The following is a 27,953-nucleotide window of genomic DNA, read 5'->3' on the forward strand; positions in this document are numbered from 1 at the left end:
GTACTTCGTGGTGATGGGTTGGAGATGGAGAGTTTTTACAACCTCCCTCTCCCCCAAAAAACGGGTTCAGGTTTTGCTCTCAAGAAACTTCCTGTGGGGGTGAAAATAGTTTCCTGAACAAGCCCATAGAGGCGGAGGTGGACTGCGGGTTTCCGCGCCTGGCCACGTGCTGTACAGATCTCCAGGATGGGACTTCTATAGATGGACTTGCCTAAACTTCAAACCGACGACCTCTGTAAGAATTGGCTTGTTACCAGAACAAACGGCAGGGTGCGTGCCCCTCTCCCCCAAGAATCCTTTAGCAGACAAGCTGAGTTATTAACAAGCTTATAGTCAAGCTGACATTTTCAAGTAAATTGGTTCTGATCCGGGGCTCCAAGAGGGGGAAGCAATCTGGCGTGAGACTGTCTTAACACACCAAAGATTTCTTCAGGGCAGTTTTAAGAACAACTTGAAAGTCAGTGTTTTTGTCAAAGCAAACATCCACCTTTTCAGGAATCCAAACGTTCATTTGGGTAGGAACCAATCCTAGTCTTTCTCGCTCTCCTCTTTGGAGGGAGGGGAGCGTGTGTGGAGGTGGGGCTGCCAGCCTATTTCACGTGTGATCTAAAGAGAAAACCCCACCTCCCAGGGGGCAGAGACAGTTTCCCATATTAAAAATGGAAGGTTTTGATGAGAGGAAGTGCCAGAAGTCAGTGTGAACACCTATTCCTCAGTGAACTCAGAGTCAGCGGGGTTCGGACAAATTATGCATTGCAGTATTCCAAAGAGTATCACAAAGTGAGAAATTCAAAAACTGGAAATTCAGGCCCTACTGTTGCTCCTGTCATTCTTGGGCATCTCATCCAAGACAAGAGGGTGATCTGGGATCTACACACCACAAGGTGAAAAAACAAAGTGGAGTTTATTTCAAGATGCTGTCTTTGGGTGTATGGGAGAAAAAGCCAAGCCCCAAGTCTAGTTAACAAGTAACAATCTTGACTGAGTTTGGTTATATCTACTTAGTAGTCATAAAGACTGATGATAATAGGGTTGAATTATGATAAAAGGTCGACATTTAAGTGGAAATTTGTGCCCACAAAGCCAATAATTAGACCAGAACACTTGGACAGACTTGGGAGGGGGACACAAGGGGCTCACTGGGTTCAAATGACTGGGACCCAGAGGCTCAGTTCTTTGCTTTTGTCTTGAAAGCACACTCTAAGGTTGAAGGAGAGCAAGGAGTCAGCAGCATAGGGCGCTTCCCATCTCTGATTCCAGTAGACCATTTCTCTCCGACTCCGTGCCTTGCCTTCGAGGGCCACGTGTCACCTACTTCTAAATCAGTTTGGGAGAGCCATTATTTTCATTCCTACCTTGACACATGACGACTGTTCTGCAAATGGGGCTTTTAAATCGCGGCTGATTTATTTATGTTAAAGAAGACAGAAACAGCAGGGGAAAAGGGAAAGGTGACACTTTTAAAACCACAGCTGTTCCCCCCCCCTCTCAAAAAAAATCTTTCTTTCCTAGTGAACACTCTGGAGTCGGGTTGCCTGGGACTGGGTTGACAGAAGTCCTCTCCCTGGCTTCTGGTCCCCTCGCCGTCTCCCCAGGTACCGTAAGGTTTGCTACAGCATTCTCAGAGTCGCATGAACTTTGCGCCCCTCTTCGACTTCCAAGTTCCTTCTCCCACCAAGCAAACGACAATCACACTCGCGGCCCGGGTCGTGGAGACGAGGGAGGGTCCAGGCTCCGCCGCCGCCGCGGCCTCTCCACACCCCCAGCCCCGGAGTCTCGGCCTCTCTCTGCGCGGCGGGAGGAGGCCAGAGGGCAGGGAACCGCACAGGCTCCCGTTCTCCTGGGAGAGCGGGAGGGGCCACGTGGGCTCTGAGTGCAGGCGACGCTCCAGTTCCGCGGGAACTCGGGCCTTCCGCGGAGAGGCTCGGTGGTGCCTGCAGGACCCGACCTCCGCCCGCAGCGTCGGCGGAGGACCCCGCTGAGACCTTCCCTTCTGGCATCCGCCCAGAAAACTGGATTCCCCAGAGGCGCCCGGGCCCCCCGCACCTCGGCCAGGGGCGGCCACGGCCGGCCTGCCCGCCCCTAGCCCACACTCCCCGCCTAACCCACCGCACCTGTCTCGCGCGGACCCCCAGCCCCCGCCCCCTCCCCCTCTCCCTCCTCCTTCCCCTCCCCTGCCCCTCCCCTGCCCCTCCCCTAACCCACCGCAGCTTCTCGCAGGGTTCCCCAGCCCCGCCCCCTCCCATAACCCACCGCACCCTTCTCGCGGGACCTCCCAGCACCTCCCCCCAAACCACCGCACCCCTCTCGCGGCCCCCTAGCCCTGCCCCTCGTCCCCTAACCCACCGCACCCCTCTTGCGACCCTCCAGCCCCGGTTCCCCTCCCCTAACCCACCGCACCCCTCTCGCGCGGCTCCCCAGCCCCCGGAGCCCCTCCCTTAACCCACCGCTCCGCTCTCCTGGATCCTCCCAGCCCCGCCCCCACAATCCACCACACCCCCAACCCACCACACCCCTTTCGCGGCCCCCTAGCCCCGCCCCACGTCCCCTAACCCACCGCACTTCTCGCGCGGATCTCCAGCCCCGTCCCCCACTGGCCAGCGGGCCGCCGCCCACCTGTGCAAACACTAGGCTGTTGAGCTGAGCTGACCCTAGGCCTCAGCAGGGGGCGCGGACTGCGGGGGAGGGGAAGCGGGGGCCGTTTAGTTTCGAAAACGCCTTTGGATACCTGTCAGGTTTGCCTGGAGCTAGGGACGTCGTGGGCCGAGGGCTCCGTGGGCCAGTTTTCAAAGACCCCCACTTCTGGCCGCAAGTAGGGGCTTACAGCCCTCTTTCCCCTCAAGCCCCTGGAAGAACCAACCCTTCAGGCCACTGAGGACAAACCCGTGGGGAACTGCTCCAGCTAGGCCTCCGCTTCCAGCGCCCGGAACCTGCTCCAGGCTGCCCGGCCAGGCCCTCCCCGGCCAGGGATCAAGTCCGCCGCCTCGGAAGGCTGAAAACTTCTCTGGGGAATGACCCACGACATTCTGATCAGTGTGAACCCCCTTCTGATGTAGAACATGAGGCTCATGAATCCCGGAAGCATGGGGCCGGCAGGTGGTGAAGGGCCAGGACAGTGAGTAGAACTGGGAGTCAGATCCTTGATCCCAGATGAATTCTCAAAGAAAAAAGAAATCAGAGAAAGTCTCTCCCGTAGCAGATGAAGATGGATTCCTCTGGGGTGCCCAGGGTTGACCTTGTGGAGCTGGAAGCGTGACTAAGGAGAATCACCTATGCCCATTCTGCTTCCACTGTGACACAATTTCCCAAACTTGACATTTTTCTGCCTCAGGAAATGCATGTTCGCGCACAAAATAGAGAGTTAAATCCCCAGACTTTCTTGGATAGACCCGAACCTTATGAGAAAACAGGGCCCCAGAGAGTAGCTTAAATGCTCCTTCATGCCCTACCCAGATGGAAACCAAGATCCAAGCCCCGCCCGCCACTCCCCCTCCCCCCCTTCAGAATTCTCTCCACTGTAACACAATTATCTGGATAATTCAGACCAAAACATACTTTGGCCTGAACTTAGTTGAAATATTCAGATCATTGTCTCAATTCACTTTTATTAAATGGTGGGTAGATTTCCCAGATTTGTAAATGGTTTCTTTCCTTCCTAAGAACTAATCCCTCCCATCCCCATAACTGTCCTTTTCTAGAGGAGGCCGTGTCCGCCCTCACCTGGGAGACCCTTTCAGGTGACTGCATCAGGCAGTGCTCATGCTGCCACAGTGGAATTGGGCGCTGCTTCCTCTCACTTCCACAGAGCGCTGAACACATACCCCTGCCCAGGACAGTAAGCAGAATTCTGTGCTGAAAAAGAAGGGTCTGCAGAGGACTGAGTGTGACTCAGTCTGGTGACAAGCACTGACAAGTAGGTGCGCCCCAGATGGTACCTCTCCCACTTTCCCAAACAACAGAAACAGCCTCCTTCCCACGTTAGAAAGAAGATAGAACTTCTTACAAAAATTCGCCTTCCATTTTTATCTTTTAAAAAAATGCCAACTCAGCGCACTCACATCACTGACAACTTTCTTAGGTGCTAAGGGACTTTGTTGGCATCAAACGTACAAAGATATTGCTTCTCTGTTTTACTTTTTTAATTCTTTAGTTTATAGTAGCTGTGCTTTGCCTGGGTTCCAGAACTTAGACCCCAAACAGTCCTTCAGTAAATATTTCCTGCTTCCATCCCCACAGTATTCCTCTCCAGTAACAAACTTGACAGTTCTCTAATGAAACCATTAAACTTTTGCTATGCGTTAACAACATAATTTGTTAATTCTTAATGTTGTCAACTGGTATCTTCTTCAAATAAGTATCTTCTAAGGAGATCAACATCAAAAGCACAAAAATGAAACTCTCCCCGGATTCAAAGTCCTCTTTCAAACTGGCAAAGATTCCACGGGGATGGAGCGCTGCCTGTTGTGCGGCATCTCGGCCCTGCATCTGCTAGGCACTGGTAGGCTGGATGGGGGATTAGAAGCAAATGTTCCTGTCCTTTGCCACCTTATACACAGACTGGAAGATAACTGGAAGTTTCTGGTGAACTACAGCCAAACAGAAGCATTAACATAATACCACGTTTCCCTTACCACCCCTGGACCTTCTCTTCAGGAAAAGTTTAACTTAAAAGACTTGCCATAACGGAGCTTTTTATCACATCTGTTTGGAGCCCAAAATGATATAAATATTCAACATCTTTAACGTGTATTTGTTGTTTCTGATCACCAATTTCTAACCATTAAGGGAAAAGGTGGAAAAGTTTCCCAACCTTTGGTTGGCTGCACTGACTGCAGTTAAATGTCTGGTAATGCTCAAAATCACAGAAGTGGTCCTTTCGAGAAAGAACTTGGAATGAAAGCTCCAAGAAGACCTGAGTCTAAATTCTGGCTCTGTCTCTCCCAGCTGGGCCACCTTAGGGAAGTGCCATCCGTCTCAGCTTCAGTAGCACAGGCCTGGAGCTAGAACACCTCTCACATGTGAAAACCTGCACAGAATGTCACAGATGCCACGCAAGTGGATGCGCTTTCTTTCCCCTAGACTCAATCAACTGGGGAATCAAGTGTGTATTTCATGGATAAGTTTTATTATAGCATTATTAACATAATTACAATACTCGGAGACACAACAAAACATATTGGAGACCATCAGGGTACAGTGACACACACAACTTGTTATTCTAAAGGATCGCAGCATGTACATCCAATCACATTTTCCCCCAGTGTGTTTTCAACAACTGAAATTTTGCACAAAATCTCAGCTTTTGGAATTAGGTGTAGAACACCAGCATGCTTATTTCACAGACAGGAAACCAAGGCTGAGGGAGATTGGGCTGTTTTCTAGAAGTTTCATCCTAAGCAAGGCATCGAGGGCTGCTTTCCTGGCTCCAGTGATGGCTCCCAGGCCAGTGCTCTGACCCTGGGATGAGAGGAGCAGATCAGTCCTTCATTTGTTGGTTTAAAAACAAAGTCTGAAGATGCCAAGCGTGATTCTCAGGGTAGCAGAGTTGATATAACCTAAAAATGCAACTAGCACCAAGGGACTCAAGGCATGGAAACAATCATGCATGTGTGTGTACAAATATAACATGAAAATACTAACATTAAATACAAAAATAAAATAAATGTGGGAACACTAAAGGAGGGCAAATCTAGAAACTAGAGAAAAGCCCTGAAAATACCAACCCAAATAGTAATAAATATTATTATTTAATACAGTGTATTCCAGATCCACTCTCAGGCCCAGGAAAAGCATGAATGATCAGGGTTACATGACCCCTGCAGATAGACCCACCCTCATTTGGGGGAGCTGGTATTTTTCTGGAGGAGTCAAACTTTGACCTGCCACCCCAGCGTCTGCCCCTTCCCCTGGTCCCAGCACCTAACCGCTCTGGTGGAGCCGCCTCTCTCTGCAGGGTACCACTCTGCGGGTTACCCTCTCCCACCTGAGGCAGGCCAGGCCTTCTCTTCCCCAAGACTCCCACTCTGGAGCAGTGGGACTCAGGGCCAAACACCAGCTGAGTTGATTTGTCCCTGGTGCCCAATGAAGAAGTCCATTCGCTCCTCCTGTGGGACCCCTGGAGCTGCCCCAGCTCTTCTCCTTTCCGGGAAAATCCTTCCAATCAAATCCTACTTTGCCGACATGAGTCACGTCCCTGTGTTGGTAACCTCCTCACCAGCCTGCGAGGTTGGCCCAGGCCTGGTGCAGGGCAGCCAAGAAGGCGTTCATGCTTGCACCCCTTTCCCTTGTGAGCAAGTATCCTCTTAGAGACCTTACTCTATGACATACACAGGGCCCAGTAGGAGGATATGGGAGACGGGGAAGCTGGGTGAAGTCTGAATGGGGGGGTCAGGCAGTCAGTGCAGCTCTCCTTCTCTGAGGGACAAACAAGCAGCAGAGGGATGGTCACTCAGTGAGACCGAAGCACAAGTCACCAAGCTCAGCTACACAGGGACCCTCCAAAACATCGGGGTGAGTGAAGGGAGGCAGTCCCAGAAGATTACATCTGTCTGATTCCATGTATATTACCCTGAAAAAGGCAAAAGGGACAGAAATCAGATCAGGTTGTCAGAGGCTGGGATGGGGGACTCGAGGGGTAATGAAAACCATCTACCTCTTGATTGACAAGGTGGTTTCATGACTGTATACGTTGGTCCAAACTCAGTCTTGTACCCCTTAAAAATGTGTGTTGCTGAATGTAGATTATACTTCAATAGCCCTAACTTAACAAACTCATAGAGAATAAGTGCTAAGACTTACTGTATGTTCCAGCCCAGGGATATTTCCCAATAACAGTTTAAGGGAAATAAAGCTTTATTTATGGACTTTTGGGTAGCTGGAACAAGTTAGGGGAGTATTTCTGGAGGAAAGGTGACCTTCCTAGCACCTCTTAAATCACACACAGCACTCACTGCCCCTTCCCACCCCGGGTGAGGCAGCCCATGGCACTGGAGCCCACTCCACCCCACCAGGGGAACTGTCTCAAGGAGCACCACCGAAAGGGGACACGATGCCAGGACTTCCCCCCCAGGTGTTCTTCCCACATTCAGACACATTGTTTTCTTCATCTGGCCGGCTGGCTGAGAAAGCACCGAGGGGCTAAGGAGCTGACAGCCCAAGTGGAAGAGAAAACAGCATTTCTGCAGTCCCACCTGCTTCCTGAAGGCCGGATTAGATCACAAAGCAGCTCGTCAGGGATGTCGCCAACTCTGTGACCTGGGTCGACGCCCAGCACCCCTGCAAGGAAAGGGCGCCCAAGAGAGGAGCCAAAGATGAAACTACCAGGACCGCGTGACACAACCCAAACCTATCAAACACACTCGCCCACCAACACCGGCCCCAAAACAAGAGAGATTGCACAAACACAATTCATTCGCTCTGCTCCCTGACCCCTATCTGCACCCCAGTTCCATAATCACAAGTGTCAGGATGCTGGGGCAATGTTGAGCAAGCTGCACACTTCTGACCCCTTCGAGCAGTTACACAAGTCAGCAATCTGAAACAAGATAATTATTGGTTTTCATATTTATTAGCTGAACTCTTTTGAGTAATAGCCTCTGGGGACATTTATGAACGCAGTAAAGGACTTCATCATTGCTAAGTACAAAGTGAGGTGGCTCCTTCTGGATTTGAGCTGAAGCAAAACCTCAAGCCCATGCAGTGCCTCTGCCCAGATTCAAGCCAGGTGAGAGCGGAGACCAACGCCCTCAGTCTGGGGCAGCTCCAGCTGCTGCTTCCTTCCCAAATGCTTGTGGAACTCACTCGAGGGTCCGAAGTCAGTAAAGGATGTCAGCCAGTTTGGATGCAGTAAAGATAAATCGAGCAGATTTTCTAATATGTAGCCCCAGAATGACTTGCGACTGAAAAGAGATGTTTGGTGGCCCAAGTCACCTCTTTGAGCCGTGCCCATGAGCAGAGTAAACTGCTTGAGCTAACAGATTTGGCTTCAGAAACAATGCTTGCCCAATAAGGCTTTCTTAATGAGTCACAGGAAATTAGAACTAGCATATCTTTTAGTCACAGTTGACTCAACAGACTCACGGTCCAGCCCACGTCTGAGGCCAATGGCTGGTTGCTTGCACAGCATGATTCCTGAAGGGAACTAGGACACTCCGCCGGGTAAGATCCTCTCCCCAGTCTCTGATGGCCCCACACCCTCCCCTGCTCGCTCTGCTGTCTGAACAGCACCATTGGATTCATTCCGTTAAGTTATACAATAAAAATGGGGCATGGGCTCTACTAAGAGGTAAAAGGAGGAAAAGGGGAGCAGGAGACAGGCAGTCACTCTTCCCTCACAAGCAACTTCCTTGAGCTCTCGCTAATTGCACCTTCAGGGCCAAGTGGACGGCCCTGAGGCCGTGGGGTACTCACGGTCTAGGGAGAACACACATCTGTCCATAGACAAACACAGCACACATGACGGTCTTCAGAAAAGCTCCCCGTGCCAGGCTTAAACTTGTGTCTGCTATATTTCACTAGCAGAGGTGTTAGGTAGGAATGAAACACTCCTGGTAACTGCAGTGAGTTCAATTCTTACAGTGAATATGGTGTTAACTTCTGCTGCCCACAGGCCACAGTCAGTTTCCCTCTTGGTGCTCACTTTTCCTTTGTCCCAGGATGTGAAATAACTCCATATTGTGCGCTTGAATAAATTTGCTTTTAAATTTCTTCAACAGATCATTTTGCTCCCACCTACAGCTTTTTACCAAAGTCAGAAAACAAACACAGGACTTAACAAAATACACAATGTACATTTAGAAGTCAGGCTCTGGAGAAATGGGAGTGATACAGGACAGGGCGGGTAGAGCTCCAGTGGCTTGGGAGGGAGCCACGCCCCTGCCTGTCCCTCCAGCTGGGCTCTTGGGTCAGAGTGGCTCGGAAGCCCTGACTCCTCAATTCCTCCCGCACTTCCCCTCTTGGCTGTTCTGGAGAATGAAAACGTGCTGTTAGCGCTGAGCACTCCTCCAGCCAAGCGCAGGCCTTAGCTCTGAGTTGGAAGCAATCTAAAGGATAGAGGGGATCGCCACAATCAAACGTATCGGCTCATGCTCTCTGCTCCCTGCCGGGCCCGGGAAAAGTCCAGTTTAGACAGACTGCTTCCCAAAACGTTCTGCTAGTGATGTCTGTTCTGTCACACCCACACAAACCTGTGGATTCCTTCTGCCAAGTTCATGTTGCGCTCCTGGAAGGAGACTCAGACGATCTCAACTCTGGGCTTAGAGAGAAACGCCTGGCAGCTAGTGTCAGAATGATGATAATGAGCTTATGTCCCTCCTTGCATGCAGGGAAACTCTTTTAGATGCTACAGGGTCTTCCCTGGAGAAATGGGCATGCCCCTGAGCCGCAGGCTGGGCAGTCAGCAGTGCACCATCACCTCCAGGAGCATGGAGGGCAGCAGGGCCCAGACCACAAAACTGGGCAGCAGGGCCAGCAAAGCCATGGAAGAGTCTCTAAAATACAGAGCAAGGGCCAGGGAGCAGGACTAGCACTGGGAGAGGGCTGAGGCAGCCCAGCGCTTTGGCCAGGACTCCCCACCTTTGCACACCAAGCACTGGGGACTGCCCATTCAGCCCCTCTTAGTTGGGGCGTTCCCGAAAGCACTCTCCGAAAAGAACTGGACTACAAGTTTAGTTGGGAGGTGCAAGAAATACCAGGAGGAAGACAGGAAGTTGAGCCTGTGAACTGAGGACAGCACATAAAGGCTGAGTTACCACATCAACTACTGCTCTGAGTGACTGTAGCTGAAGGCTGTGTGGAAGCTCCGGGGACCACAGAAAAGGCCTACCTTGAGAAGACCCGCACTAATGGCCAGAGGAACACCCGTGTTCCCTGCCCTGGGTGGAGAGGTTCTGGGGTTGGTGGGAGCCGGGGGATGTTGATTCCTTGACATTCTGGGCCACCTTTCATTAGGCAGAGTGGCTTTCCATGCCTTCAAAGAAAGCCTTCACGCAGATACCAGCAATTGAAAACATCTTATAGATCTAATCCAGGCCAGCTCAGCCAGGCCCTGGGAAAGTAAAAAACATTCTCCAGCCTCACACTAGGCTCTTTCAGTCAAGATGATTGAAATCCTCCATCAGCATCCTCCAGCAGGGACAGTGTTTGGGGATATGGTCTCTGATTTGTAGTGTTTGCCAATTTCTGTGGTGTAAATACTCCTAGTGTGGCTGATTTCAAGCCATCGACAGTCTAACACTGGATGCAGCGTTCCTGACTGGTTAACAATTGGTGGTTGTGTCCTAAGCAGTAGAAGCCTGCTCTAGCACACCACTGCGCTTGGCAGGGGATCCCCAAGGCTTGGGGCTCAGGTGTTGAGCCACTGGCCTTAGCCTCATCATTTGCTGTCACCTGGGGGAAGGGTCTCTTGTTCACAGTGACCCCTACAATGCGATCCTCAACCCAGTATCAGCTGTTGCATCTAGAGCTGATTTTTAAAGTTCAAGTGTTGATTTCAGGGTTAAGAAGCAATGTAGCATAGTAATTAAGAGCACAGACTCTGAAGCCAGACTGCCCCGGTTTGAATCCCAGCTCTACCATGTTTTATCTGTTGTAACGTTAGGCAGGTTACTTAACCTCTCTGTGCTTGTTTCCTTACTCATAAAATGGGCATAATAATGTTAATAATAGTAATTACCTCACAAAGTTCTTGTAAAGGTTTAGTGCGTTATTATATGCGCAGTGCTTAGAACAGTGCCTGGCACATAGTAAGCAGGACTTAGAGTTAGCTGTTATTATCTAGGAATGGGAATGAGCAGTTGCTAAGCAAGAACCCTAAGAGTATAACGAAGCGGTCTGGCTCCTGAAGATGCTGCATTTCCATCAGCTGGAGTCATATCGAGAATTAATTCTGGGAGAGAGAGACACACATACTCTGCTTGATGAGAGAACCTTTTTAAGCCACAATCAATGATGCAGTCCTTTTAACCCACGGTCTCAGGAGAACAAACCTACCTTGTTTTAGGATTTGCACAGCAGCAGGCTCAGGTAAAAGCTATTTTTAATAATGGATTACTTACCTTTCTTTCATATCTGTGGCGTTTTGGTCTGTCATATGCTTTCAATAAAATAGGGAGGTTCCCGTTGAATTATATGCATAGGAAATCCAAGGGTAAAATGAAGTTCTCCGACCGATTTTGATCAATTCCAAACCTTTGTAAGCACCTTTCTATGTGCCAGGCACCCAGTACTGACGACAAAACAAAAGCAAAACATAGCCCCTGCCCTCCAGGTCTCCTTGTGCGTAGGCGAGGACCATGCCCATGGGAGCGCTGGACCAGAGGCAAGTCTTGGGACCAAGTGGCCGTAGATGAGGAGCATCATTCCTGGGCCCCAGGGACTTGGAGAAGGCTTCCTGAGAGCTGTGCTATTTCCACTGAAACTTAAACCATGAATAAGGCTCAGGTAAAGGGCCAGGGAGTGAAACGGAAGCTTTCCAGGTGGAGGGAACAACATGTTCAACAGCCTGGAGCCAAGAGAGAGCACAGCACACTCAGGGGAGAGGAAATCGTCTTCATCTGTGAACTGCAGAACCTGTGGTGTGTGGAAAAGGAGACCAGGAAGAGAGGTTAATAAAGCCAGATCATGAAGGCCCTTGGTGGTCATTCTGAGGATAATGGGGAGAAACTGGAGTCTAAAAAGCAAAAGACTGATGTCCCCTATAAAGATCACCCTGGTTGCTCTGTGAAGAACAGAATGGGGGAACACCACCAGAGGAAAGCTAGAGGCTACTGCAGCTATCTAGGTGAGACAAGGCAACGCGATCAATGCGCCCACAGTGGAGATGGAGAATGAGCAGGTTCCAACCAGCGTTGAGGTGGGTCACTGGGACCTGGAGACTGACTGGATGTGGAGAGGCAGGAGAGGGACACTGGGCAGGTGGAGGCCATCCTTGCAGCAAGGGCATCAAGAGCCGACCCTGTTATGCGTGGGGGTGGGGGGTGGGTTGTTCAGTCCTTAATACAGTACACAAATAAAGGGGTGCCATTCATATCACAGGCATAAGAATTTTGTATATCAATTACAATTTTTACCCAAAAGTGTTTTGAGGAAAGTATATTTTTCTCATTTGCCCAAACATACCGTGCGAGCTTGCCATGGCCCCAAGTGCAGTTTGGACTTAGACTTTGAACATACTGAGCTTGAGGTGCCTATAGGACATCTAAGTTAAGCCGTCACAAGCTGTTAAATAAGCATGTTTGAAGTTTAGGAAAGACCTGGGCTGGAGAAGCAGGTGGGGAAACACCAACATATAGATAGTTTTTACAAGCATGGAGATAGATGACATCATCCAGGTGGGTGAGCTGAGCAGAGATTCTTAATTTGGGGTGTTACAGACTTCTTTGAGAATCAGTTGAAAGATACACAAAAATACCATATTAAGTCTATATCAAAATTTTTATATATATATGGCAACTTCAATAACACAGTTGCTGAAGCTAACAGTCAAGTGCCCCTGAGCCAAGGGAGAAGACAGAAGCCAAGGATGTAATACTGAGAGTCAAGACATGAGCAAAGGACACTGGGAAGGAGGAAACTGGGAGAGTGCAGAACTGGGAAAACAAGGAAAAATCGTGTTTTACTAAGAGAAGAGGCGTCCAATAAGGCCAAATACAGCAGGGAAGGCAAGGAGAGTGAGGTCTGACTATCCAGCAGGAACAACAGTAACCTTGGGGAGCATCTGGAGCTGGGAGCCAGGTGGGGATGGGTTTGGGCGGGAGCAGTGTTGTGAAAAATCCTCTCAGGAACAGTGGCTGTGAAGGGAGGAAACGGATTAGGGAAAAGCAGGAAAAAGAAGGAGTCTAGAGAAGTTTACTCTTCCTTTTTAGGAAAAAACACATGAACATTCTTAAGTGTTACTGGGAAGGAGTCAGGAGAGAGGAGAGGCTACAGATGCTTGAAAAGCAGGAGTGAGGGCGAGACTAGGGGGCAGTCACACTGGAGACACTAGGGCCCCCAACAGGGGCTCATCACAGACACCTGGCTCATGGGTGGAGGTCTGAGCCGCTGCAAGAACCCTTCCACCCCATCCCCCATCCTTGTACAAGCCCTCACTTCAGCCTGAAGCTAAAGGCGGCCAGGCTGAGAGAGGCTCCCTGCAGCTAGTAGATGGCGGAACTGATGAAGGGGTGGCAGGAAGAGAGAGTATGACTGATTTTGATTCCTTAAACTGAGGTGGAATTAAACTTCCACTGGAAATTGTTCTGCCTCTCGTTGTGCCTACACCTGTCTTTGGGATGGGACAGTATGAAATCATTGGAAGAGTGGAGTTGGGGGTCAGATAGTCCTGGGTCAGGTCTCAACTCTGCGCTCAATAGTTGTGTGCCTTCCCACTACATACTGAGTCACCCTGAGCCTCTGTCTCTTCATCTGTAGAGTGGTATAATGGAACTGCTCTTGCAGTCCTCGCCGGGGGCATGAGGGTTAAATTAGAACACACACACACACACACACACACACACACACACACGGGTTTGTTAAGTACAGTACAGGTACGAGGTATGGCACAAATGGTAATCAGTGTTAATAGTCCACCTCAGCCTTTATGATGAAATCAGATTCTCATCAATCAACTTATAATTATTATACAAATTACACAATTTACACAATATGAGGTAGACACTTGGGGGGAAAAGAGTTCTTCAGTACCTTTTAAATAAATTACCTGGAATTTGATCTACAGGATTATATTATTTATGTTGCAAATCGAAGTCGTATAGGTCTTTGCCAACATACATATCATATCACTCATGCCAAGAAATATAAACTTCCAGTGTTACTAATTGTGCAATTAACTTATTTTGTCTTTAAAGGAAAAATACCCCCACACATTTAGGAACTAGGAGAGAACACCAAAAATCGAGTAAATACAGTGGATAAGATCACTTGACCTTCCCATAAGAATTGTCATCTGGTAAATCAAGAAAATTCACTGCAAAAGTTTATTAATGTGAGAATAACAAAAAAGTTGTGTATTCCTTCTTTCCTACTTGAGCAGAGCTAGTGAACAAAAGATAAACAGAATTCATCCACTCAATTGTTTTTTCAGCCCGGTGATTCTCTGTTGTCATCGTTCACACTGTTCAAGCAGAAATAGGCTCTGTGAGCTCCACGGTTTATGCACCTAAGTGATTAATCTCATCTTAAATTTGTGTTTCTCTGTTCCCACCAGAATCCCTCAATTTTCTGTTCTCCCCTTCACTCTTTCGAAGTAGAGCCAAGTATTCTCCTCACTGGAAAAGGGCCGTGTCTTCGATCCAAGAAAAAAAGAGAATGAGGCAGGTTGCTGCCTGGATCTTACAAAAAGCCTGTCTGAATCCAAGGGAGCAGAAAGCTGCCACTTAACAGCGTGTCAGTATAGCTAAAAGGCTAATTTGCAAAACCACATAGAGCCAATAGAATCTCCTCAAACTGAATCCCTACCTCACCCCATCCACCGAAATAATTGTCCAGAATTGCAAAGATTTACATGTACAAAGCAAGCCCGTAAGAGTGCTAGCAGCAGGCATGGGAGAGTCTGAAGTCTTCACGGGCAGGGCCCCTCTTAGCACGGTGCAAACCCTAAATGCTGTCCAAGAGAAGGCAGGTAACTTTGACTCCATAAATATTGTGAACTTCTGTTTGCTTAAAAATAGATCAACAAAGAGTGTATTTGTGATATATCTGACAAATAAAGGCCAATGATAAATAAAGACTTTTATAAATCAATTTTTTTAATTACTAAAACCCAAAAGAAATGGACAGTGGTCAAGATGAGACAGTTTCCAAAAATAGAAATGCAAATAGTCCATAAACATGTGAAAAATATTCAATCTCTCACAATTAAAATGTGAATTAAGACAATAATGACTTGCCATTTGTTGCCCATTGGCAAACATTTAAAAGTTTGATAGAACACGGAGTTGGTGAGGCTTGGGGGAAATAGGCTGGTCATACAGTGTTAATGGGGTTGTAAATTGGTACAACCTCTTTGGAGGGCAATTTGGCAATATCTATTACAGTGTAAAAAGCACATACCTTTTGACCCAGCAATTCCACTGCTGGGAATTTATCCTAAGGGTATGCTCTCTCAACTGTGCAAAAAGAGCACATGTACTAGGATGTGTGCTGCAGCATTGTTTGTAATGCCCCTGGACTGGAAAAAACTTTTAATAGTAATTTAAGGAACTGATTAAATTCATTAGCCTACAACCGCCCATTGGACTCCTCAGCAGTTATGAAGTGAATGGGTGGGTCTCTGTGCTTACGGAAAGATGTCTGTTATGAGAGGGAAGCAAGCTGCAGAAGAATGCATCGATTGCAGCCCCACACACGTGGAAGATCTTTCAGTATATATCCGTACGGATGAATGCTTGTGCGTGCAGAGGAAAGGTTCAGAAAGATCTTAAGAAATGCGGAAATTGCAGAGTTACCTCTGGGTAACCGATAGGACTAGAGAGATGGAGGGTGTGGAGAAAGTATTTTACCTTTCACCTTCTACACTTTTATTCCGTTTGGAAGAAACGTTTTTTACCATTAATGTGCATTACTTTACAATATAACAAGCATAGTTTACTAAAAGGAAAAGAAAACAAAATGGAAAAAGGAAGGGGGGAGGGGCAAGGAAGGGAGAGAAGACAGACTTTCTTCTTTTGAGTAGAAGGGTCCTTCGGCTGTTTCCATGGGGACAGATACCAGCACATTTTAACACTTTAGCAATTTTACAAGGTTTACAAACACTACCTTGTGAGTGCTTTTATAAACGAAAACAAGGAGGTGCCACACTGCTGGATCGGCCACACTTCTCCTTGGTCTTTGCAAACCACCTTGAGATAAAATCCTGACTGCAATGTAAGCCAAGGGTGACTGCAGGAAGCCAGACGGCCTTTCCTCCCATAATACACAAATTCGGATTTTGCCTGGTGTTTTTGTCTCTGTGCCTAGATCCCACAGTGATAGGCGCCACAAAAGTACACATCCGGACAGAGAGCACGCCCTGATTTTGCAGAGAGGAGACAGACATGTGGAGGTCAAGAGGCTTTCTTTCTGGGGCCCCGAAGCCCATCAGGCTGCCAAGGGACAGCTCCACGGCGTCCGGGGCAGGTGCGAGCGCCAGCCTCTGTCACTAGAGCATGTGAGGGTCTATCAGAGAAAATAGCTTTGTTTCTTCCCCTTAAGATTCTGGCAGCTGACCAGAAGCTACATTAAATTTTTTCCACTTACTTTTAAAAATTAAAGTCATATTTAAGGTCTATTTTAAAAGATAATAGGTTATTGCAGAGGATGGTTTCTTAAAGAACTGGTTTTTAAAAATTGAGGGACTTTAAGAGGGCTTTTTTTTTTTCAACTTTGCTATGGAAAAGGAGGCAAGTTTAGACCTCCCACTGGGCCAGCATCTGCAGAAGGACAAAACCCTCCCAGGAAAGCGAAGGGGCCTGTCCCCTCTGCCCTGCTCCAGCCCTGCCTTCCTCCTTCTTGGCCCCACACTGAACTCTGCAACCACTGCTGAAGCTTACAAAATATTCTACTCCTCCTCCACGGTTTAAATATTAACGAGCATGTAAAGCGACTGGGGGTAGAAGCCTGGAGCCTGTGATGGGAAGCAAGCCCCGGCTGGACTCGGTAATTACCTCTTACGCAACTGCAGGCTGCAGTGGAGGGAGCCTTCTGCAGATTACACACTTGCAGCAGCTCTGGATGAGGACCCAGCTCGGCTGGGTTGCATAAGCCTTCCCATAGCATAATAATTAGTCATTAAGAAGCAGAACAAAGGGCCATTCTGACCACGGTGGCGCTCTAACGTAGTGTGTCTCTGCTTTCCGGAAGGGAGACGTCTTGCACGTTCTCCCCTGTGAGAGTGTAAGTGGGGTCAGGAAGAAAAGTTGAGATGTGGAGAGAAGGAGGTGGATCAACATGTTTGTTGCAGAGCACAGACTCCTGGGGATTTTCTGATTCGGCTGCTGCGTTTCTTGTTGCTGTCATCGCTGTGTCTAATCTCCCACCGAATCAAGACGTTCCATTCCGACCGCTCGGCCCTGGCTCACCAAATGGGACTGGCCCTCCATTGGGCTTCTGGGCTTCCTCAGTTTCTAGTCCTATCCCAGGCCTCTCCTTGTTAGCAAAATCGCTGTCCTCATGTGTCACACATTTTATTTTTCATCAGAATAAATATTTGTGAAATCAGGGTCTTAAAGTATTGTGGCCCTGGTTACTTCTAACTAAATGAAGCCATAAAATCTGAATTTCAGGCATAGAGAACTAGCTTCAGAAATAATCTAGTCTAGTCCACTGACTTTACAAATGAAGACACTGAGGCCAGAAAAGCCAAGAGGCAAGCTTTCTTACAAATGTTCTGGGGCCCGAATGAAGGCTCTTGGCTTTACCTCAATCCTCGGAGGGCACAGTGAACCTCACAGGCTTCCTCCATCTCCTGTATGAATTCGGTGTCTACCTGAAACCTCCACCCAACCTGCTCGTGCACTTGGAAGGCCCAGCCTCGTGTGTAGGCTGGAGGATAATTATGGCAACACTGCAGCCTGCAGGTAAGTTTGAAGATAGCAGCACACCTGGAGAGAGCTACCTGACAGCACAGAGGGCCCAGGTCTCTGACAGCCTCTACTCCTACAAAAGAAAGATGTGCCCAAAGGGCCTGGGTGGAGAGATGGCAGTGAAGAGACACACCTGGGGTTTAGACTGAAATGACCGAGCCAAAGGTGTGGTTTGTTATTCAGAATTACATTTGCCAAAGTTTATTGAGGAAAAAAGTTTAATTCCCACAATATTGCTGAGAGAATTGAGTCTTTTCAGCTGTGCCTTAGAGATGAGGTCCATAGGATGGAAAATGGCCCATGAGTCACCCTGTCTCCTTCCTCTGCCCACAGAAGCCACCACTACCCAATCACGGTGCTTGGTAATCGCTCAGAGCTACTCCAAGTTGACAAGGGAAAACGCCTTTCACATTGAACTCGTTTCCCTCCGGTAAGAGTTTGACAAGGCTAGATCTGGGAAATGCCCGGATGTTGAAGGTCCAGGGGTTTTGGGTTTTTGGGGGGGAGGGGGTGAGGAAGATTGGCCCTGAACTAACATCTGTGCCAATCTTCCTCTGCTTTATGTGTGACACCACCACAGCATGGTCTGATGAGCAGTGCTAGGTCCATACCAGAGATCCGAACCCGCAAACCCCAGGCTGCTGAAGCAGAATGCGTGAACTTAACCACCATGCCACCGGGCTGGCCCCAATGTCCAGGTTTTGATATGTCTCACAATGTCTCTAAAAGCAGTATAGAGAAATGCAGACTGGAGACTGAAGTTACAGAGTGTCAATGGATTACTCAGCTGTACCCAAAGGTGCCAGTTAATAGATTAACATTCACCCAGGTCGCAGGTGGGGGCTCTAGTGACAGATCAAAGAATTCTCTTTCATCCTATTTTCCAATGAATTGGACGGAAACATCTTCAGGTCTCTGCTCCAATGTCACCTTTTCTGTGAGGTGTTCTCTGGTCACCCTATCTAAACTTGCAAACATCCTCCCCTCACTTGCTCTCTCCCTTGCCTGCTTCATTTTTCTCCATGGCACTGGTCATCACCATACCATGTACGTAACTTGTTTGTCTTTGCTCACCTTCTGTCTTCCCTACCTGAAGGAGGGCTCCAGGAGGACAGAGGTTTCTCTCTGTGTTGTTCACACTGCATCCCCAGAGCTTAGAACAGTGCTTGGCATATTGCAGGGTTTGACTCTCTCAATAGAGAGTCACCAGATGAATGAATGAATGAACAGAAGTAGCACTGTTATCAAATGTGAGGATAACATAAACACAGGAGAACATTAGAAAATATTAGAAAAATATTAGAAAATAATATAGAGAAATATTAGATGTTTCTAATATTAGAAAATATTAGATGACAAAGTCAACAACCAAAATTATCTTGACAGGTGAGAATGACAGTCTAGAGCTAGCAAGATGGAATCTCACAGGCTGTGTAAATCAGCCGGCACTTGGATTTCCGAAAAACAATTGCACAAGAACGAGATGGGAAAGATAGCGTGGCTAAATGACAGCACGTGCAAAGTGACAGGGGCTCGGAGGGCTGCCAGCTCAATCTGAGTCAAAAATAAAACCAGTCTGTCAAAACAGTGTGATCCATGGCATCATAACTAGTTAAAATAATCATACTTTTCAGTATACAAGTGTGCCAATATGCATTCCTCCCTTTGAACTCACTTCTTTTCACACAGACATGGAGTACACGTGTGGACAAGGTTCTTCCTTGCAGCCTAGCTTGTCAGAGAAAGATGAGAAACTGCCGAGTGGCATCAATAGGGCCCTGGTTAAACAAGGAAGGAAAGCTGTGCCATGGAACGCAAACCAGCTTTGACATCAGAAAGACGACATTCTTGATGCACTGATTTGGAGCAGGCAGGTAAGAGGGGGAAGAGAGAGAGATTTAAGAAAACAGAAAATAAATGCCAATTTGTGTTTAGATAGAATTCAGAGCCTTACTACTCAGGGCGACCTGTGACCATTAGCACAAGCATCATCTGGAGCTTGTCAGACATGCGGAGTAGCAGGCCGGATCCCAGACCTACTGAAACAGAATCTGCATTTGAATAAAGCTCCTGGGTGATTTCTAAGCACATTAACTTTGAGAAGTGCTGTTTTAAAGAACAGCTTGAGCCCAGGCTGCCTCACCTTATCCACACCCCGAGGAGGAAGTGGCCACCCTTTCCCTCCAACCTCCCTTCTTGCAGTCCTCAGTCTTGTTCAAGAGGCCAAGGAGCTCCCAACATTCCAACCACCTTAGGTCCAAACCCAAAAGACTCTCCAGGGTACTCTCAGGAACACTGCATTTTGTAGGATCCTCCTCAATTAGCTCAAAATTGTCCCTGGCTGAGCTGACACCAGCATTCGCTGCTTTCGCCTGGCCAAACTCAGCTTACCGCAGGGACATCTGTGGTTGCAAGCAATTTGCTCTCGTTCAGTCACACTGCTTCAGTCAATCCCTGCTGGCTGGTGGTAATTTTCAGTTGTCGCCATCTAAGTGTTCGGCCCAACTGATGCAATCCCAGCCTCAGCTGTGCATTCTCCCTCAAAGATACACAACAGCCAAGATTAGTCTCAAAATCACCCAAGGATTCTTGCCAAATTCAAGATTACTGAGCCACAGCATGACACCTGCTTCACCTGCCAGAATTAGGAAACTGATGAGGGTATCAAACAGTAATGACATCAGAGTGGGAACCCACTCATCATGGAGCTGTCAGCTTATGCAGCTCATCTCCTCTTCCTAGAATTGATGATGTCTTGGTTGACTTTCCCCTCCTGCAGTCACAAGGCCAGTCTTATCCCATCTGCATTCTCAGCTACACACCCAACCCAATAATGCACAGCTTGTGATGCTCACCCTGTCAGTATTTTAGAGCCAGAAGCAAAGCACATATGCCAGCATTGTGCAATATGGATTTTGGGGAGGATTTTGTTCATGCCTTGCAATCACCAGCCAGAGGGCTGAGGTCCACATTGTCCAGAGGGTTGCTCTGGGTCTTAGAGGTCCCGCTAGTTTGGCAGCATCCTACAGAACTGTAGTCCAGTGATCAAAAAGTCCCTACTCTGGAAAACAGATCATTCTAAGAAAAGATGTGAAAATCTTTCTGATTCATTTCAGAAATAATCAAGATCTGTTAGACTTAACTATGAAGAGTGGTGTTCATCCCATGAAAGATAATAAAGGAGTAGTCAAACCACCAGTTCACAAAACTTCAGAAGGTACAGGCAAAACGTTCAGTCAGGAAGCATGGGAAGCCTTGAGTGATTCGCAGCTTTGGTGTAAAACCAACTGAGGGTTTTTCAAGCTCATCTTTGCCACTTACTGCATTTCTTCCATGACAAGAATCACTTTTTATTTCCTATACAAATTTTAATGTTCTGAAATTGGCATGTGTCTTACAATCAAAGTACCTATTTATTGTGTAGTGTTTTGTTTCTTTCTGAAAAGCTATAATTAAATCAATGACACTCCCCCAAAAAAGTCCCCACTACACTCTGTACCTACTTCAGCCACACACACCATATGCTTCCCACCACCACTTAGCCTCCTTCCTCCCTTCCATTCCTCCAAGGCTTATTCTTATGTAAAAAAAAGCAAGGTGTGGTATAGTGTATCAGTCCACTGTGGTTTGCATAAAGGCGGGGAGCACAGTACATTATACACATACAGGTGTGTGCTGTCGTATACAGAGAATGGCCCTGAGAGAACACACACAGGCAGCCTGGCTGACCACAGGAACTCAGTGACAGGGAACAGAAATGGCAAAGAGACATTTCATCATGTGCCTTTGTTCCTTTTGAATCTGGCACAATGTATAAGCAATTACTTTGTAAAGAAATTAAATTTAAATTATAAGTAAAAATACTTTTCTATCTGATTTAACACACACAATTTTATACCTCACTGAACCAATATACAGTGCCAGAACTAAAGAAGTGATACTCTTATTTTTCACTCTGCAATAGTAAGCCTTTCTCACCTGTAGAATGTTCAAATCTAAACGCAATACTTTCAAAAAATTATATCCACTCTTTATATCTTAAAGATACTTCCCTGTCTTTCCTTCTTCCTCAAAACCAGAAGCTGGCCAAGTAAGCTGTCATCTCCAGGATCAAAAGCTCCACTTGGTAGGGAGTAATCATTACTCTGCAATCTGTTAGCATGTCTTAAAGTCATTCCTGCCTGTCAGCCATGCATTTCTGTGCATTCCTCCACAGTGCCACTGCCCTTTGTTCCTGTGAGGAGACCCTATATTAGTAAACGAGATGAATTCAAGAGAATGTTCTAAGTACCAAAGCAGATAATAAAAGTGCATGTTAGCAACAAATTTTGTTTCTTCACCTTGTTAAAACTGCATTACTGGGTGGGGGCTTCCGGTTTCTGGTCTGGCATGTAAAGAGCTTAGAAGTCATCACTCTCACCCTCACAACAAGAAAAAAAACTGAACAAACTGAAAATCAAGACCTCTTCTTCGATCCGTCAGAGAGCTGCAGTCCCAGGGCAACCGCAGCCCCCAACGCTGGAAAGACAGACAGAGAGATGGACAGACAACTTGCCAGAGAAGATGCCCAGGAGCAAAAACAGACTCTGTGCTAGCACTAGTTTCTTTTTCCTATTACATCATGTCAGCTTTTAATAAAAAGCTACAAATTACATTAATGTGTAATTAATACATATTACATTAATATGTAATTACAATTATATTACCTACATATATTACATGTAATATGTAATGCAATTAATACAATTACATTAATATATAATTAAAACTTACATATTAAAAGACAACAAAGTTCGAAGAGACAGAGCAAGTATCAGAACCAGACTCAGATATGTTAGAGATGTTGAAATTATCAGACTGGGAATTTAAAACAACTATGACTAATATGCTAAGGACTCATACTGAAAAAGTGGTCAACATTCAAGAAAAGATGGATAAGGCAAGCAAAGAGATGGAAACTCCTAAGGAAAATTCAAAAGGAAATGCTGGAAATCAAAAACACTATAACTGAAATGAAGAGTGCTTTCGACAAGCTTATCAGTAAACCAGGCACAGCCAAGCAAAGAATCAGTGAGCTTGGAGAAATGTCAATAGAAACTTTCAAAACTGAAATGCAAAGATACAAAAATACAATAAAATAAAACCTATAGAACAGAATATCCCAGAACTGTACTACAATCATGAAAGATGTGACATAATACATAACGGGAATATCAGAAGGAGAAGGAAGGAAGAGAGGGAGGGAGACAGGGAAGAGGGAAGGAAGGAAGAAATAAAGGAACAGAAAAAAATATTTGAAGCAATAATGGTTGAGAAAATTCTAAATTAATGTCAGACACAAAACCAGAAAGACAGGAAGCTTAGACAACACCAAGCGGGATAAATACCCAAAACTCCACAATCAGGTATTTTAGACTCAAACTGCACAAAATCAAACACAAAGAGAAAAATCTTGAAAAAAAAAAAGCAAGAAGGGGAAAAAACACCTTACCTATAGAAGAGCAAGGGTAAGAATTACATTGGGCTTCTTTTCAGAAATCATGAAAGCAAGAATAGCGTGCAGTGAAATATTTAAAGCATTAACAGGGAAAAAAACCCACCTAACTAGAGTGCTGTATCTAGCAAAACTGATCTTCAAAAGTGAAAAGGAAATAAAGACTTTCTCAGACAAACCAAAGTTGAGGGAATTTGTCTCCAGTAGCCCTACATTGCAAAAAATGTTGAAAGAAGTTCTTCAAAGAAAAGGAAAATTATATAGATCAGAAATTCAGATTTATATAAAGAAAGGAAGAGTATTAGAGAAGGGATATGTTAATGTTAAATAAAAGTTTTTCTTTTTCCTAATTGATCCAGCAGAGAGTAGTTTGTTCAAAATAATAGTAAAAGTGTATTCAGTGATTATAGTTTAAGGATAAGAGAAATTAATGTGAGCAATGATATAAGGGATGGGAGGGAGGAATTAGGAATAATCTGTTATAAGGTACTTGCACTACCCAGGAAGTAGTATACTGGTATTTGAAGAGGATTTGGAGTAGTTGCACATGTACATTGCAAGCTCAAGGGCAACCACTAAAAAGAGCTTTTTTAAAAAATTTAAGTGATATGCTAAGAGAGGAGAAAAACTGAATCATATAAAATGCTCAATTAAAACAAGAGATGGCTGAAAAAGAATGGAAAACAAACAAACAAAAACCCCAACAAGGTCAATGAGTGAAAAACAGTAACAACATGGTAGATATTAATCCACATATATCAATAATCATGTTAAATGGTCTAAATATACCAATCAAGAGAGACAGACTGTCAGAGAGACTAAAAATATAAGGCCCAGCTATATATTGTCTACCAGACACCCTCTTTAAATATAAAGACACAGAAAGATTAAAAGTGAAGGGGTGGGGAAAGATATATCACACTAACACTAATTTCTAAAAAGCCGGAGTAGCTATATTAATTTCAGAAAAAGGAGACTTTACGGCAAGGAAATTTATCAGGGATAAAAGGGGCATTTCAGAATGATAAGGGGTCAATTCTACAAGGACATACAACAATCCCTACTGTTTACGTGCCTGAAAACAGAGTGTCAAAATACCTGAGGCAAAAACAGATAGAACTCCAAGAAGAAACAGACAAATCCACTATCACAGTGGAGACTTCAGACCCCTTCTATCAGTAACTGATGGATCCAGCAGGCAGAAAATCAGAAGGACACAGCTGAACTGAACGGCACCAACAGCTAGAGGGGATCTAATTGACATCTATAGACTAGCTCATCCAACAACAGCAGAACACATATTCTTCTCAAGCTCACATGGAGCATTCACCAAGATAGACCATAGTCTGGGCTATAAAACACACCATAACAAATCAAAAGAATAGAAACCACACAAAGTATGCTCTCAGATCGTATGGAATTAAACTAGAAATCAGTAACAGAAAGACAACTGGAGGCCTAAAATCTTATTATCATTCAATAGATGCAGACAAAGCACTTGACAAAATCCAGCACTCATTCATGATAAAAAATTCTCAGGAAAGTAGGAGTAGAGGGAAATTTTCTCAACTTGATAAAGAACATCTACAAAAAACCTATTGCTAAACTTGTACTTAATGGTGAGAAACCTTGTGTTTTCCCAATAAGATCAGAAACAAGGCAAGGATATCCTCTCTCACCATTCCTTTTGAATATTGAACCAAAAGTCCTAGCTATGTAACAAAACAAGAAAAAGAAATTAAAAGTACACTGTGTGTGTGGGGGGGGGGGTGGAATCTGGTTTTTTTGCAGATGACATCATTGTCTATGTAGAAAATCCCAAAGAATCAAATAAAAAATTCCTGCAACTAATAATTTACAAGGTTACAGGATACAAGGTTAATATACAGAGTCAATGGCTTTCCTATATCCAACAGCAAACTACTGGAATTTTAAATTAAAATAGAATACCATTTATATTAGCACCAAAAAAAAAGAATGAAATATTTAGCTATAAGTCCAACAAAAATATACAAGATTTATATGAGGAAAACTACAAAACTCTGATAAAGAAATCAAAGAAGATCTAAAGGGAGAGAAATTCCATGTGCAGTGACAGGAAAACACAATACTGTTAAAATGTCAGTTCTTCCCAACTTAATCTATCGATTCAATGCAATCTCAATCCAGTATCACAGCACGTTATTTTGTGGATATTAACAAATTGATTCTAAGGTTTATTTGGAGAGGCAAAAGACTCAGAATAACCAACAGAATATTGAAAGGAAAGAACAAAGTCAGAGGACTAACAGTACTCAACTTCAAAACTTACTGTAAAGATACAGTAATCAAGACAGGGCAGGATTGGTGAAAGAACAGAGAAATAGATCAGCAGAACAGAACAGGGAGTCCAGAAACAGACCCACATAAATACAGTCAAGTTTGACAAAGGAGCAAAGGCAATTGAATGGAGCAAGCATAGTTTTTTCAACCAATGGTGTTGGAACAACTGGACAGTCACATGCAAAAAAGTGAATCTAGACACAGACACTACACATTTCACAATACTTTTAACTCAAACGGATCATAGACCTAAATGTAAACCGCAAAATTTTAAAACTCCTGGAACATAACACAGGAGAAAATCTAGATGATCTTGGGTTTGGCAATAACTTACATACAACAACCAAAGTATGATCCATGAAAGAAAAAACTGATGTTAGTCTTCACTGAAATTAAAAACTTCTGCTCTGTGAAAGACACTGTTAAGAGAATGTAAAACGACAAGCCACAGAATGGGAGAAAATCTTTGCCAAGCAAATATTTGAGAAAGAACTGGTATCCAAAGAACTCTTAAAACTCAACAGTAAGAAAACAAACATCCAAATTAAAAAAATGAGCAAAAGATTGAACAGATACCTCATCAAAGAAGATACACAGATGGCAAATAAGCATATGAAAATATGCTCAACATCATATGTCATTAGGGAATTCCAAACTAAAACAATGAGATACCACTACACACCTATTAGAATGGCTAAAACCCAAAACACTGACACCACCAAACGCTGGCAAGGGTGTGGAACAACAGGAATTCTCATTCAATGCTGCTGGGAATGCAAAATGGTACAGCCACTTTTGAAGACGCTCCGGCAGTTTCTTACAAAACTAAATATGCTCTTACCATATGATCCAGCAGTCATGTTCCTTGGTATTTACCCAAAGGAGCTGAAAACTTCTGTCCATATAAAAACCTACCCGTGAATGTTTACAGCAGCCTTATTCATAGTTGTCAAAACTTGCCAACACCAAGATGTCCTTTAATATGAATGGATCAGTAAAAAAACTGTGGTCCATCCAGACAATGGAATATTATTCAGCAATAAAAAGAAATGAGCTACCAAGCCATAAAAAGATACAGAGAAACTTTACATGCATATCGTTAAATGAAAGAAGCCAGTCTGAATAGGCTACTTACTGTATGATTCCACTAACTAACATTCTGGAAAAGGTAAATCTATGGAAACAGTAAAATATCAGTGGTTGGCAGGAGTTTGTGAGGAAGGAGGGAGAGATAAACAGGTGATTTAATAGGGGATTTTAATGCAGTAAAATCATACTGTAATGGTAAACTATGGACTTTATTTAATAGTAATGTATCAATATTGTCTTAGCAGTTGCAACAAATGTACCACACTAATGCAAAATGTTAGTAATAGGGCAACTGTGGGAGGCAAGGAGGGGTAATTGGGAACTTTCTGTACTTTCCACTTAATTTTTGTGTAAACCTAAAATTGCTCAAAAAAATTAAGTCCCTTAAAAAAAAATGAGTCCTCAAAAATTTAAAAATAGAATTACCATATGATCAAACAATTTCACTTCTGGATATATAGCCAAAATAATTGAAAGCAGGGTCTCAAAGAGTCATTTGCACACCAATGTTCATAGCAGCATTGTTCACAATAGCCCACTCGTGGAAGCAACCCAAGCGTCCATTGATGCACGAATGGATAAACAAAATGTGATGCACACACAGTGGAATATGATTCAGCCTTGAAAGCAAAGAAAATTCTGACGCATGCTGCAACATGGAAGAACTTTGATCACATTATGCTGAGTGAGATGTCAATCACAAAAAGACAAACACTGTATGAGTCTGCTTACATGAGGTCCCTAAAGTAGACAGACTCATAGAGACAGGAAATAGAATGACGGCTGCTCAGGGCTGGGGTGCAGTAGGGGGAATAGGGAGCTGATGTTTAATCCGTACAGAGCTTCAATTTTGCAAGATGAAAAAACTCTGGAGATTGAGTGCACACCAGCGTGAATATACTTAACACTACTAACCTGTACACTTAAAAATGATTAAGATGGTAAATTTTATGTATATTTTGCCACAATTAAAAATTTTAAAAATAATAAGAGGATAACTAAATATTTGGCATACATTTGCTTATGCACAGATTATTCGTGGAAGAAAACACAAAAATTGACAATGTAGTTACTTCAGGGCAGAGGCACTAGGGCACTGAGCCAGGGAGATTTTTAACGTATTTTGAACTCAGCATTTTTTTTTTACCATATACATTTCTCAACTTTTCAGTTTAAGAGAAGGGTCAGCCTTTTTCTCACACATCCCTTTCAAACAGAAGCAGGCAGTTCAGAACTAGATAGGTTTTTCTTCATACACATTTGTCAGTTTTTAGACAGAGACCCTACATTTACGTGTCTATCAATGATATTGTTTCTGTTGTTGTTTTTAATAATGGTCGATTTTTGCAAATTCATCTCCACCCTGTCCCCCAGACTTGTGTCCAATAATAATAATGCCTGATATTTACTGAGGGCTTCCCAAGTGGTGAGTTCTTACATACATCATCTCCTTTAAGAGTCTAATAACCCCGGGTCTAAGGGCTGAC

General features: G+C 45.1%; 1 long non-coding RNA gene across 3 annotated transcripts; it reads right to left on the minus strand.

The window, feature by feature from the left end:
- Positions 1-5,104: 5,104 nt before the first annotated feature.
- Positions 5,105-11,568, minus strand: LOC111769234 (uncharacterized). Of its 3 annotated transcripts, XR_011429431.1 has the most exons (4): positions 11,055-11,568; positions 8,410-8,736; positions 7,191-7,275; positions 5,105-6,568 (listed from the first exon to the last, which is right to left on the minus strand). It is a non-coding gene; the product is annotated as an uncharacterized lncRNA (long non-coding RNA). The 3 variants fall into 3 exon arrangements; XR_011429430.1 differs by lacking the exon at positions 11,055-11,568 and having other exon boundaries at positions 8,410-8,817; XR_002802067.2 differs by lacking the exons at positions 8,410-8,736; positions 11,055-11,568 and having other exon boundaries at positions 7,191-8,031.
- Between the last annotated feature and the right edge of the window lie 16,385 nt (positions 11,569-27,953).

Source organism: Equus caballus, chromosome 20 (genome assembly GCF_041296265.1).
Source record: "Equus caballus isolate H_3958 breed thoroughbred chromosome 20, TB-T2T, whole genome shotgun sequence".
Classification (NCBI taxonomy): Eukaryota; Metazoa; Chordata; class Mammalia; order Perissodactyla; family Equidae; genus Equus; species Equus caballus.